This window comes from Phasianus colchicus, chromosome 21 (assembly GCF_987193195.1).
Source record: "Phasianus colchicus chromosome 21, bPhaCol1.hap1.1, whole genome shotgun sequence".
NCBI classification, from domain to species: Eukaryota; Metazoa; Chordata; class Aves; order Galliformes; family Phasianidae; genus Phasianus; species Phasianus colchicus.
The window spans coordinates 3212166-3227459 of NC_143456.1; the positions used below are offsets into that span (position 1 = coordinate 3212166).

At 43.9% G+C, this 15294-nt stretch overlaps 1 long non-coding RNA gene across 1 annotated transcript in view; it reads right to left on the reverse strand.

The window, feature by feature from the left end:
* Positions 1-333: 333 nt before the first annotated feature.
* LOC116228201 (uncharacterized) overlaps positions 334-15294 on the reverse strand; it is a 49669-nt gene continuing 34708 nt past the window's right edge. Inside the window, exons 4-6 of the long non-coding RNA XR_016459182.1 lie at positions 3473-3623; positions 2364-3051; positions 334-1724 (exon numbers count right to left, since the gene is read on the reverse strand). This is a non-coding gene — a long non-coding RNA (uncharacterized LOC116228201). The remainder of the gene's footprint in view (positions 1725-2363; positions 3052-3472; positions 3624-15294) is intronic.

Genomic DNA, 15294 nt, shown 5'->3' on the forward strand with positions numbered 1-15294 from the left:
ATTTCCTGCGATCTAAGGTGGATGATCTAACAGGTATTTTCTGACTGCAGGAATGCAATGCATGAAGTATGGGTTACACGGGTACAACAGGAAAGGCAGTTAAAGCGTTCACTGGGATTACTTTGGGAGCTCTTCTTCGCTTCCTTTGCAAATCACCACAACTCCTAAGCTAAACTGCCGAACAACAGCAGCCCACGTGACGCACACGCGGGCGCGCCCACTGCTGCCCCGGCTCTGAAGCAAAACTCCCGCCGTTGCCGCGGCAATGCCAAGTCGCGTCGGCACATCTCGCGAGAGCTGGCGGCCAATGCTGAGACACCGGCAGAGCGCGGCTGTGCACAGCGGCGCTCTGAGCGAAGTAGAGGGGAAGCGCTCGTTAGGAGCTTTTGTAGTTAACTCTCATAACCGGAGTTCGCTATATGCAGTGAATCATCTTCTGGGACAGTGCTTCTTAGCAGCTAGACTGCTGAGCGGCCCCATTGGTACCTCATTTACAAACACAGTGCTGGGGCAGGCCATGAAGAGTCACAGTGCAGCCTTTAGGAGAGCATGGTGGTTACAGCACCTGGGCCTGCATGGAAATTACACGGAATGCAGAGTATTTGCCAACTACCAGAGTCGTTCAAAGGGACAGAGCAGCAAATATCAAGCTGTAAAGCCAAGAAGCTATAAAAATACAACAGGAAACCGAGGCAGTTCCAACATCCAACAGGATTACTTTATGAGCTCCTTCTTCACTTCCTTCCCAAATCACCACACTCCTAAGAAAAACTAGCAGAAAATAGCATAGTGCACATACGCACAAAAAATAAAACATTTTAATCACCTTGGATTGATGCATTATCAAGTTGAAGTATGTCACTTCATTGCCAGCTAAGCTCCACAGCGCCATTCCAAGACTGAACATCCTTTCACTGCTGATGGTCAAACGTGTGCTGCAACCAGCTAACAGCTGCACCTCTGCTGTTCGCGAAAGCTGAGCAACAAAACAGAAAGCATTGCAGAAAAGGCACTTTATTTATAAGAGTGCTTAGTGCTAGAAACTATTTGAACAGCTCAATCACATTCTCCTTTGTTGAAAAAGCCTTCCTCTGGAAGGCTGCCCACATGAAAACACAGGCTACATCACGTTGAGATGTTATTTTATCTACTGCCATCACATCAACACCCACTTCTGACATCATGGGCCAACATCAGAAAAGTAGAAGGCATTACTTGCAGAGCAGCCCTCATAATAGCTACCCTTGCCTTGCATTTTGGCTCAGATTGGTAAGTGTAAGGGCAGCACCAGTTGCAGACACATGCTGCTCACAGGCTCTGCAAAGGCCTGTCCCTGTGCCACCACAGCACCCATCCCACAGAGAACAGGCAGACAGAAGGATCAAGCATTTCAGGTAGCACCAGCTGCACACCCTGTGCTCTCATCATTCCATGGACCAGGCTTGCTTCACCACAGCGCCTGCTTCGTGTTCAGCATCTTTGCCAAAGCACACAGGACAGTGATGGGGGAAATGAAGGCTCCCTGAAGGCAGCCCCCCACTCTTGGGGGGTGGGGGGGAGGGAGAGTGTAGCCAGACTGAAGAAATGGGACAGGACAACAGAAAAACATTTCAAACATTTATTTTTTAAACTACTCTACTCTGTATACGTGGCACTGCTCGCTTGAATCTTCTTTGCCACTGGAGATAATCCTTCTTGAAATAGGGGTTAGAGTAGCAGAGTAACTGCAAAGCACAAAAAGGAGGAGTTAGTTACCAGCATTTCAGAAGTGGAAAAACAAAAATACAATCACTAAAAATCTCCAGAGACCAACAGAGAGGACTCTCAGAGGCAATTTAAGCAGGAATATGTGGGAATAAAATGTTTTGGTACAGCCCTATTAAATACATAGGTCACTGCCAAAGTAATGCCTCCTATTTATTTCTGTGGAAACTACAACTACTACAAAGAGCACAGTCATATTGTTTGATACAGCAAGTCCTCAGCCACAAAACAATGTCATCTCTCACCACCCTTCTGCACCATCCACTGCCTCACTGTGCTCACATCCACTCCTTGGTCTCCATAAGCGTTCAGCAAGCAACCATGACCATCAATGGGTGTCATTTCTTTCCACGTGAAAGAATTCAGCTCCACCTCTGATGTCGTGGGCCCACATAAAATGGGAGGCATTGCCTTCAGAGCAGCCCTCATAACAACCACCCTCGCTTGCATTTTTGACATCTGTGAGCTGCAGAGAAATGTAGGATTCTCTGAAGCATAAGTACCCAAATATCACTAGTTGTCAGCCACCTCCCGTTGGACTGACTGGCCACCAAACCCATTGTCCTAAGAGCTATTTCACAGGGAGAAGGACTACATACCTCACTAGGAGTAGAAACCACTGCTTCCTCTGCCAGGAATTTATTACTTGAGGCAGAATTTGGGAAGTCCCCCTCCATAATGTAGAAGCTGTGGTGGTGAAGGAGACGAACAAAACCTTTCATGGTGACAACTCCAAAAATTTGGAGAGGCCCTCTCCTGGCCAGTACTTCTGTTATGAAGGACGGTTCCTCAGTCACTATGAAGTGTCCATCGTTGCCCCACCAGATGGACTGGAAGCGATCGCTTTCAACAACTTTTCAGAGGTTTCTCAGAAAGGAGCAGGATGACAAGTCCTTGGCTCTGGCGGAGCACTTCTCAGAAAGATGGTGACATGGTCTTTCGGCACGTGCTTCCCCAGTTTCTGGTGGGGAACTCTTTTCTTCTTGGAGAGGTCCTAAGGTAGCATCCTGAGCTGCTCTTTTACCACTGACTCGACGGGCAGCAGAAGCCAAGACTGCCAAGTCAGTGTTTGGAACAGAAACACCTGATGCTTCTGATGGTGTCTCCATTGGAATTCTTAATTTTTTGCCTTGACAAATCTCTGTCCACAACCAGCCAGCAAGGCCTGTCCTGCCACCAGCAGGAGGAAGTACAATGGCACCCGTGCTGTGAGGAGCAGGATCTCTACAAACATCACTATAGTGATACTCCACTGCATCACAGCAACATCCAGACCAGAGAACGTTGCTGGCAAAATGGGGCAGTGAGATACACGTTAATTAAGGAAATGTGAGCCAGGATATTTATGCTACCCAAACCAACAGATAAAAAGATACCTATATTATCCCTGGGTACTTTTTTATTAATGAGTTCATTGGATATATTTCTGTAGAAAGCTCTTTTTTGTCTATGAACTTCCAAAAGACATTCCCCTTGAGGGAACTGGGATTATTCATGCTGGATAAGAGGAGACTCAGGTGAGAGCTAATTGCTCTCTATAAAACTTCCTGAAAGGAGTTTGAGGAAATGGGGCTTGGCCTGTGCTCCCATATAACAGAAATGGGAAGAAAAGAGAGGTGATGGCCCTACGTTGCACCAAGGGATGGTCAGACTGGACATTAGGAACATTTATTCTCCAAAAAAGCCAGTATGCAGTGGCACAGCTTACCATGAAGTTGTTGAAGCCATCATTCCTGGAGGTGGTCAAGATCCACGGAGATGTGGCACTGAGAGATGTTTTCAGTGGTATGATAACAGTGGGTTGATGGCTGGACTTGGTGATCTCACTGGTCTGCTCCAACCTTAGTGATTTTGTGATTCTGTGATCAGAAATTGTACCAGCAAGCTCAGTTTTTTTTTTTTTTATACCAGCAAATATTTCAGTTACATTGTAAAAGCATCACTTCTCTTTTAGAAATATGCATACAAATTATTCATATTCTTACATAACAGCTCAGTGCATTCCTAACAGCTTGCCAAGATGGCTTGCCTTTATAAAGATACAGAACAAAAGAGAACAATAGTACATAATTGCTTTACAAATGGATTTATAGAGTAATTATATCATTAGTCCTGAGTGGTTCCAGCTTCCAAGTGTTCTGCTGCTAATCTTTTGAATACTTTTTTTGTTCGGAACTAAGTGGATATCACTGGGGGGAAAAAAACTTGCATGGCATAGAGCATATGACTTCACTTAGTTCCACTCAGCCCATTGAAGAGGAGTGATTTCCTATCCCCACTACCCTTAAGACAGACAAAGGAGGAGCACCTGACAGCTGCTTCCGTGTACTGCTTTAACAGTAACTATGCTCCCAAAGCATCCCACCTTGAATTTTATCTGTCTGGATGCAGTCATCTGTGGGAGAAGACTCCTGACCAGTCTGCCTGTCAGCCAGCACTGAGATCCACAGAATGTCAGCATGACACAGCAACAAGGCTTCTTGACAGATCTCAACATGCTCTAGGTCCACCACTGACAGCTTACCCGGCCTGCAGCCAGCCCTGCAGGAGCACATGCCCACATCTCCCTGCACTTTGGTTCCCCCCAGGACTTCAATTTCTGGATAACGTTGTTTGGAACTGCGCTAACATATCAGAAGTTATAATCAACACATCTGCAGCTACTGTGACCGTCTGCTACCTGCGAGCTAACTACAACATACAGTCCAGTGCATCTGATTAGCCAAGGACAGCAGAGTTGCTATCAGTTCAACACCTGCTCCCTCTGAAAATGTTTTGTCCCCAATAGCAGTAGCTGTAAAGCAATGTTCTGACACAAATTATTTCTGTTTCTCAGTGCCTTTATCTTTCTTCTGAACACTATCTTCTCAGATAGATAATTCATAGGGAAGGAGTCTTTGATAACATGTTGGGTCAGATCTAGAGCTGCTAATCCTATTTCTGACTTAGAGCGTATTCCAGTTTCCTTTACTTAATTTCTTCCCACGCATGAAACCCTATAGCCAATATCTCTGCAGAGCTTAGCATTTGTTCACAGCATGTAGATTTGACAAGACTAAATGCATTACTAAAGTAATTTAGTTGTTACTGCACACAATTACATAGGCTAGTCATCCCAGCAGAATGCTCCGACTCAATGAACAGACAAGAACTACTACAGAATCTGGTTCTATTCGCTGAAGCCACCTTTGTCAGAGAGATCTCAGGTACTACTATACTTCAACATGAAAGCTGTATTAATCATGTGTAGCTTACCATGATATAACAGCCAAAATCAGTAAGAAGTTGCATTTTGTAATGTATTAAAACATGTAGGCAATACACCACTCAAGAAGATTAGTTGTTTGCCTTTAAAAAACGTAAAGCAAGCATCATGTGCCAATAAATACTGGAATGAATACCCTTGCTCAACTGCCCCCCTTTCTCAGTTAGGACCCCTGAGGGCAGACTGCCCAGGACCACTGCCAGTCAGGAGTGGAGTGGTTGCCTCCAAGGACTCAGTCTCAGTCTGCTCTCCCAAAGCTCAAGGTTGGGATGCTACTACTTGCCTTACTGCTTTCCCTGAAGATGAAAAGCTCTCCCATCTTAAAGCTGCTGTCTCCAAGAACGCCCTCAAACCCACCTGCCCAACCTTGCTTATGAGAGGCAGCAGAACATCTGCCTCTGTTGTTTTCTTCATTATCTGTTTGGGAGATCTCATCAATGCACTTCAGAAACTCTCTGCATTACCTGTGCCCAAGTTGCCTTCCAGCAGACGCTGAGGTGGTTAAAGCTCCCAGCAAGAACCAGAGCCTACAAACATGAAGCTTCTTCCACTCTTCTATTTCCTCTTCTTAATCATGTAGTACAGATTAGACAACCACCATAATACTACCCACATTGTCCACCTGCAATCCTGGACCCACAGCTCTCTGCTGGCACATCACTCACTGCAGCACAGACCTCCATGCACCCCTGCTGCTTTCCAACAGGGCAGCTCCCCTCCTTCCTTCCCTGCCTGTCCTTCCCACAAGGCTCACATGCCCCGCTGCAGCACTGCTGTGCAAGTATCCCACTACACCTCTGTGGCCTATGAGGCTGCAGCTCTCTGATTCCTCCTGCCTACTCACCATACTGCTTGCTTATATGTGCACACACTTCATCTGGGCATCAGTCACTCTCATACAGCAGAAGTGAGCGTATCTCACCCACCGTGCTGTCCTCTCTGTAAGTGTATTTCTCTATTAAAGTCATTTTCACAGCAATTAAATAAGACCCCTGGGGTACCTTCCTTCTCCCTTTATCACTTTATTCACAAGCTAAAAATACCTCATGTACACTGCTTAACGCAGCTCATACCTGACAGGTGTGAAAAGACCCATTATACCATCACATCTGAGCCTCCAAAGTCATTAATGCTGCAAAACATGAGTGACTGACAGAGGCTTAGAAAGGTGCCAGAGAGGGAGCACTGGAAGGTACAGAACCATTTTGGTGAGACAAGAGCTACAATACTGCTTGCACAGGTTCTGGACAATCTCCAGAAAGCAAGCAATCACAGGTCACTCACCTAACCAGGGTTTTGTTTTAGCAGTTCTTAATGCTTTGCAGACAAAGTGTTTCCACAATACCACAAGTAAAAGACACTTGAGAGATCCCTGCACATTTAGTAGCTGGTTCCCCACCCACTGAAAATACGAGCACAAATGCTCTTACGCTGGGCTTTGCAAGAACAGCAGCTATCGAGCCACCTTTAAAACATGCATCCCTCAGTGTTTGCCCAGAAGGAATGGAACCACATGAAAGCTAAGAAACATGGGAATTGCAATTAATAATTACTGCTTACCAAGAGCTTATCATTTCTTAACTGTTTTCAAAACATTAATTAAATCACGAAGGCAGGAAAAGAAAAATAACGTCATTGCATTGACAAACACAAATGCTGTGATACACTAATGAACACATGCTATCTTCAGATTCACTACCTGACCCATTCCCTATATGTATCCAGGACAGCACGTGCTGTTTCGTCCTATTCTCAGCTCTAAGGACAGAGAAAGTTTGGGATTTTTTTTTTTTTGTATTCTGCTTCTTCCCATCCTCAGTCACCACATAAGGATTAATCTAAAATAGGAGCAGTAAGTTAAACGCTAATCTTGTTTTTAAGACTGACCTCAGTAAACATACAGTGAAGCTTCCTGGGACTCATCTGATTGCACAGTCAATCAAAGAATGGTTTGGGTTGGAAGGAACTCTTAAGACCATCTAGTTCTAACCCCCTGCTATAGGCAGGAACACCTCACTCGACACCAGGTTGCTCACATACCCATCCAGCCTGGCCTTGGGTGCTTCCAGGAAGGGGGGAATCCACCACCTCTCTGGGCAACCTGTTCCAGTGCCTTACCACCCTCACAGTAAAGAATTTCTTCCTAATATTTAGTCTAAATAGATCCTCTTCCGGTTCAAAGCCATTTCTTCTTATCCTTCCTATACTCTCACAAAAAAGTCTCTCCCCAGCTTTCCTGTAGCCCTCTTCAGGTCCTGGAAGGCTGCTGTGAAGGTCCCACAGTGCCTTCTCCAGGCAGAAGAACCTCAGCTCTATCAGCCTGTCCCCATAGGGTAGGTGCACCAGCCCTCCCATTATCTGTGTGGCCCACCACTGGACCAGCTCCAACAGCTCCATGTCCTTCTCATGCTGGGGGCTCCAGAACTGGATGCAGTACTCCAGGTAGGGTCACACAAGAGCAGAGGGGCAGAATCACTTCCCCCTCTACCTGCTGGTCACACTTTTGATGTAACCCAAGACACGGTTGGCCTTCTGGGCTGCAAGCATACGTGGTCAGTTCACACTGAATCTTTTAACAACCAACAGTGGTTGAGGAAGAGTTCAGCATCTACAGAAATCTTTCAAAAACAAAGAGATGGGGCTCTTTCCACCTCAAAAAGCTGTACAAAAAAGTCAGTGACAAAAATCTGAACTGAATAATCTCTATTTCAGAGCTAGAAACTGATAGCTAAGGTTAAAAATCAAGAATTAACTACCAAATAAATGCCTTGAAATGACAAAGACTGAGACTCCTACAGATCATTATAAATACTGAAATTAGTGACCCTACCTTCCATCAAGTTATTGGTGTTCTCTGCTAATATAAAATACACCCCAGATTTTAGCATCAGGTCAAGATTTTCAAGTGCAAGTTACATGCAACTGTTTATTTCAGACAAACCTGATCCATTCTCAGTGGTAAAGCCCAGAGATAACACTTTAATATTTCCCCATGTTATGAAACATTTTAAAAGAACCCTAAGTTTAATTCCTGAGTAATGAAATTCTCAGGAAAGCTGAAGAAATCACATGGCTCAGCCCTTGGAAACATTCAGCGCTTTACTGAAAGAGGAAACCGTGAGTATTTCAAGTGATTTAAATAAAAATGCACAAAAGAAATGGAGAGAAGAACTGCAGCTCAAGAGTCCCATGTATCTGCTGGTGACTGACATTCTTGCTCTACGTTCTCATTCTGCCAACAGTGTGAGGATTTGACCCTCTCCCACTCCCAATGCATTTGTGTTGAGAAAGTGAAGAATGATCAGATATTAGACTGATAAGTAACACGAGAGCCCAAAATGTTCAGAATGAAAAGGTGTGAAAATGCAACTTGCTCAGCAGAGACCTGAATCAAAACAGGCTGCTCCACGCAGCCAGCAGCAGACTGCCCCAAGCATCGCCTCTGATCTGTAAATGGAGGTTTTATTATTAAAATACTGTTGCCTCCCCACTGAGCCCTCCAGGAATACCTACTCAGCAGCTCTCAGCCCCACTCGCCTCAATTGCACAAAGCTTGCTGCCATCAAGGCCTGCACTTGAGCCACAGCTGAGAAGCCAAGAGACCTTCCCAGCTGAAATCTCCTCTTGTCTTTTTACAGCTGAGTGACAGAGAAGCCCCAAACACTCACTGCTCCTCATCTCACCTCAGCTGTCACTGAGGCCTTGCACTCCAGTTAACAATGACACAGCTGAGCGAGGGCATGCTTGAAGTAGTTTGTATTAGCAACAGGACACTGAACTCCCACCCAGCTCTACCTACAGGTCAGTGCTGTCAAAAGATGCTGAGATCTAAAAAGCAGATTATTATAGCTTCCAGGTGGGAGAGAGCAAATCAGATCATTTAGCAACAGAAGCTCTTGAATGAGAGCAGTAATAGTATCCCTTCCTGTATAGCGTTTTAACCCAGCCCAGCAAGTGTCCAGATCACTGACAGCTGAATGTGCCAGGCATATCTAGGAAAGGACTCCTCTTGTATCTGCCTAATTTCTTATGCTCTTTCCTTAAGCACCTACTACTTATCACTCTTAAAAAGATCCTGGGACTTAAGTCTAAGCTAATGCAGGTACTTGCATGTTTCAGATGAGATTCAGAATGAGGCTGCTTGGTTTTCCCCAAGACTGTCTAAATTAGACAAACAGGCCCCAATACTCTTACTGTGCATCACGCAAAATCTCTTTACCTACAATCCAACAATAGAAAGCTGCACTTTAAGCTGTTTCACAATGGAAACTCTCCTAAAATCTCTTTCGATATCTTGTCAAAATCAGCATGCTCTGTGACTAGATGACTGTCAGAGTGATCTATAGCCCCTAGCTAGCACTGTAATATAAGCTAAATTGCCTGAGTCACAAGCAATGATAGAGTCATTCTACAGGAAATTGGAAATCAATTCTTGTCATCACTGTACATAACTCCTTTATCAGAGTTCCAGTTCACCGGTGTAATGCAAGGGAAAGAGGCTGGGAACTGACAATCATGACAAGTTGAACAGTCACACACAAATATATGAAGTGCAGAAGTTCTGTCTGGAATAGCACTTTCCATATGGTATGTGCCAGGTCTGAGCAGCCTGACTGGGTAAAATATTAAAGGTTAACAGTGGTCACATACTTGTAAGCAGAAAAAGCCATAGGTGCGTTGCATTGTGTTACATCAGGAGGATGTATGTACCTGGGGTTAGAGCCTGAAAACGGGACCCACAGCCAGGAGGGTGTTCTTTGTGCAATGAATCCTGGCAAAAGAGAAGGGACAACCTTCTGCTAAATGACATACACAGTTCACAAGCTGTTTCGGAAGCCAGGGCCACAGCATCAGTGCCAGCAAGCTTACCAACAAGTCATACAATTTGCAACGCTTTCGGTCAGGATGCCATTACCAGCAGTAAGTCGTTAAATCAGTGTTGTTAGTAAGGAGGGTCCAGTCACTTGATCCTCAGAACTAAGAGGAAAAAAGAATCCAATACATTGCTATTCGTAAAGAATACCATCGCCTTTCTGTCGGTTATGTTACTCCGTATGTGCTAATGTCTCATTTTTACCTAGATTAATCATCTAATCTCATTAAAACAAGTACTAAATTTGTTTGAAAAGTTATATATTTTTTTAAATCTCGAAACAAACAACTTTTATTTCTGCTTCCTGAAGTGCCTTTGCAGGAAAGCAGACTCACCAAGCTTCCAAATATACACAGCAAAACCACAGCCACTTCACAGAGCTGCAGAATGGTTGAGGTTTCTTTACACAAACACTTCCAACTACATCATACTGACAGTCTGGGATGCAGGAATATGATCAGTGCATGTGGAGTCCAGCACAGCATATTCCTGAGCTTAACACAGCAGTCCTAACCAAAAACAAGCACTCCTACCAAAATACAAATTCAAAGAAAATGTAATACAAAGAGCTCTGTGTGAAGCGTATGAAAGTTTTGTTTCTTTCTCCCTGGCTAACTAGAGAAAAAGCAGTTCATCCACAAACCAAATGCAATTGGACAAACACTGTGGGTTCCTCTCCACGAGAGCCCAAGGGAAGCACTCTTCCATTAAGCAGAGCACAGACCATGAAGCAAACAACCCAACATCCCACCCATTGCCACAATGACTGGCAGAGCTTGGACTGCTTTACAAAGAGAGTCTGTTCCTTGCTCTGAAAGAGCTGCTTCACCACACTGCAACAATGTCTGGCATTAATCAGGCTAGAGGAGAGCCAAGGGGCTATCAGAAAATGAGAAACTAAATGCCATCATCTTGTGTTAATTAGCTGGATTTAGTTTACATAAGCCACTGATCTTTTTATTCTTACTGCCCTACAAATCTAAATATGATATTGTTTAGATTTTCATAACTATGTCTGAACAAAAACTCATTCATTCTCAACTTCTGAAGCATATGAATACTTTTCAGCTCTTCCATGCTATCACTCAGAAATATGGCTTTAGATGCTCATTTTTACACAGAGAGTAGTTGGGAAAGGAATTCATATTTCATAGCATAATAGTTGCAAGTTTTGTGTTGTTATTATTATTATTTTTTTTTTTTAAGAAAAATATAATTCCTTATTTCTTTCTTTTCAAAGCAAATTGAAATCCACTCTCTTGACATCCCAGAAAGACACTCACCACCACTCAGAAAACCTTATAGGAGTTTAAACGCACTATCCACCCTTAATGACATGCCATTATTCACTAAACTGTTAAAAATTAATCTGGTAGATAGGAATTTGGTCAGATGTTTGTTTGTTTAACATCATTACACAGTTTTGAACCCACAAACCAAAGGAAGAGGCTTTTAATTACAGCACATGGAAGAAGAAGAGCATGAAAGCGTAACATTTAATTTGCAGAGCATTGTTACACAATGTGTATTCCTTGGTGGCAAAGCCAGCATCAGAGGTTCCTGCTGCACTCTACCTCTCCCTCCTTCTTGTTCCCACTGAAATGATGTAATGCTACGATTCATATCACTGCAGTAACCCAGGATATCATTGGCTATTCCTGAAAAAGTGTTGGGATCCCTATAAATGCTTCTAGGACAGCCTCAAAAACATCCCACAGCTCAGGCAGAAAACACTGGCCTGGAAATAGAAGTGACTCAACATACATAGAACTTCATGCTAAGTGTCCATAACATACCATCAGTGCTATTACTGACCTGGTTCACTGCAGGCTGGCACACAGCCCTTGTAAATTAAGCCATTATGATACAATGCTGGTTAAGAACAAGCTGCTGTAGTCACAGGCTTCCTCACAAGAATACACTGGCCTTGAAAGGACCCATAAGCCTGCCCTAGAGCACCAGGTTGATGCTTCCAGTTGAAGAAATACGGGCCGTGCAATTCTGACAGCTCACGCTGCTTCTGATGGTGTCTGGTTCAGTCTGGAGTGCCAGCAAAGCAACAGTCACAGTAAGTCCTGCAACATTCATGCTAACAGCCAGCCAGCCTTCAGGCCCACAGCCATCCTGCAAAAGCAAAGCAGCTCTGCTTGCTGATCTGTGCTTTGCTTGTGCAGAATGTGATTCAAAAAGCCCAACAGTGGTAAAAGCTACTCAGGTAGTAGAGGAATATTGCTTGTGAAAAACCAGAGGGTTACCAGGGGGTGTTAGTGCTACTCATTGTTGGATCCAATCCCTCTTCCCCTCTCCAAAATGAGACTTTAAAGTATTCAGGTAAGGAACACATGAGCAAACTGTGCCCAGCAAAAGTTGTGCAAGTCATGAATCTCCTCTATAACTGCCATCATAACCACGGGAAAACATTTTATAGCTGTAATAACCCCCTGTAAAGGAGATTACCAAAGCTAACAGCCATGATTGAAAATAACTGGTCCCAGCTTTGTTTCAGTCCTCAATTTAGACACTGTTTGTTAACTGCTAGTTCTTGCTGAAGCACGGTGAATTTTGCTTGGTAAATCATTCAAAAGAGTGTTTCTCACTATATTAAAGAGGCTGAAAGGGGTTAGGAAAACCAATAAATTTCAAAGTATGGAAAGCCACAGACACAGAGAAATCTTTTATCAACACACAGCATTGTAGTGAGGCGCATCCTGACATGAAAAACTAATTTGCATGTTTACTGATGCATTGTGGATATTTGTTCAAAGCCTTTAACATAAGCTGTTAGTTACGCAGCACTGATTCATTTAAGTTCTGATGATTTCTCAAAGTTTTAATTAGTTCTGAGGAAATGTTTTATGCAGAAGTCACAAGTCACCGTGAAGCAGACCTTCCCCTCCCTTCCTCCTGCAATTCAAAATCCCATGGGAGAAGTCCTGCATATTAGATTTGAGCAGAGAATGATAACACTCCTTAAACAGAAAGCTGCAGCACTTGCCTGGCTGTCACACAGCACCCTGCATATTAGCACCCAAAGTGCTTTACAACGACAGCACACCCATCCGCATTTCACAGACAAACAACTCAAACTGTGGAGACATTAAGTCATGTCTTAGGGACGTATCACAGAGGTGACATCAAGAGATGAGCAGCAAAGGTTTCCTGACTGCTGGGCAGTGTGCTTGCAGCAGCACGAAGTCCAGTGGGAGGAGCAGGTAGGTCTGCACAGCCCTCCATCACATCTGCAGCCCATGCTTCCATCAGCATGGGGTCACGCTGCCAGGTAGAAGCTAAGAGGCTCACTTTCACCTGCACTCTTTGGAAGCGACACTGTGAGCTCCTGGCTTCCCATTGCCTCCCTGTGCCCCCTGCTCAGAACACTGACCACCACTCTGTGTTCAGTCCTGGCGCACTGCTCAGGAATCACATTGCAAAGTCATGGATGGCATCTCTGTCTTCACTGCTGTGATGGTGGTCAGGGCTGGGTTTGGGCACATGGGACTTGCTGAGAGGATGGCTTTCTGCATGCTTCTGTTTTAAGTTTTTTCCTTACTCTCTTATTTGACACATGGAGATTCTCATTGCCCGAAACTCATTAAAACTGATGACTCTTACCAACAAAGTGATTAGATGAACTCAAAGAAGCCAGTGGTCCTTCAGTCCTCTTAGAAGTTTCCCCCCATCCATTAAAAAGAAAAAACAAACACTGGCACCAAACCTTTCGATAGCCCATTTAACTGACTGCTAACCCATTACAATGAGGCTGTATCTCACAGAAGAGAATAAGCACTACTCTGCAACAGTTAAACTACAGCCTTCTTAGCAATTCCCTGGGTACTAGTGATTCTGTACAGTCAACTTCAGTTGAGATATTTTAAACAAGCCCTGAATGCTCACAGATAAACCCCTAAGGATGGTTAAAGGAATTCATTTGGGATGCCAAAAGCTTTGCTGGGAAATTTAAGTTACCACCGAGATATCCAAATACAGTATTCAGGGACACTGCAATATCCTTAATTATCCACATTCCTCTGACATTGCTCAGTGTTCTGTATTTAAAAACCACACTAAAAAGAGAGAAAGCCACATCTCTGTAAACTGATGCTCATCCATCTACAGTCATCAGGTAAAACCAACTATTTGGGATCATGTTTTGCTCACACAGCTTTTCCACTTTGCTCTGCTTAAAGCAATATGATGACAATGCCATCCAAAGGGCTCACAGGTTGCTACAGAAAATACCATCAACTACAATCTAATGACACTCGGTGGTGGTTAGATCATTCACAGTTGCTGACTGCCTACACCGATGGTCAATGGTTGAAATTTGGACGATGAGTTGCTTGCTAAGCTGCTGTAATAGTCATTGAGGATCCTAGGAACAAACACTGAACTCCCACTGGAAAATCCAGGATACTTTCATTCTCAATTGCTTTGATGACCAAGACTAGATAAGAACTGTGTCCCCCTGAGATGCTTCAACGAAAAGATGCTGTGTGTTCTCTTGCTGCTTTACACAAAATTTTACACCAAGCATGGCTTCCCTTGCTGCACTCTGACCATCCTCTGTTATCCGTGGTACTTAACACGTGACTTACACATCATCCATTGAGGTTTGCAGGGGTAAAGGAAGTGCAAAGTGTTTCACAGAGTATTTTCCGTATATAGAAGTCAATCCTATACATATATATATATATATATTCATTCCACAATGGTACAGAGCATCCATAGGTTCAGATCATTCCCTTAAGAGTTGATGCTCCAGCACCAGACATTCTTCTCTGTGGGTCTTGCTCCATGGAGCAGGAAGCAGCTTTGTTTCCACATCACTGCAAGTCATGGCCAGGAGCCCCAAGTGACACAGCACTGCAGGGCTAAGGCTGCTGATGTATCCAGCTAGAACAAAAGTTCAATAACAGTCACATCAAAGAAAATTTACTTACTACAGCAGGGAACATTTTTGTGAAACAACAGCACCATCATCTGGTCAAAGGGCTGCTCTGCTTCATGCCTTACTAGATTGCTCATGGACGTTTTGGAATCCATCTCAGCAGCTCAAGATTTTACATTATGATGCAACAGCTCTCCTGTAATCACGCTTCAATTACAAGTATATATATATATATATTCACTCAGGAGTCTTTTACCATTTCACTATTGTTTTTCATTTGATACATCAGATCATTGTAATTCTGCTTCTGAAGGCCTGATGAGGATTTTAAGCTGTTCAATCTTACTTTGCAGTGCAAGGAACAAAACACACTGCAATACACTACTTCCAGTGGTAGTACTGAGCCACTGGCAAACAGCCTAGGCATGGGAGTGTGATGCACCTTAATCACAGGCTGGGTACTAAATTAAGCAGCACTGTTCATCAGTACCACTAATGAAGTAG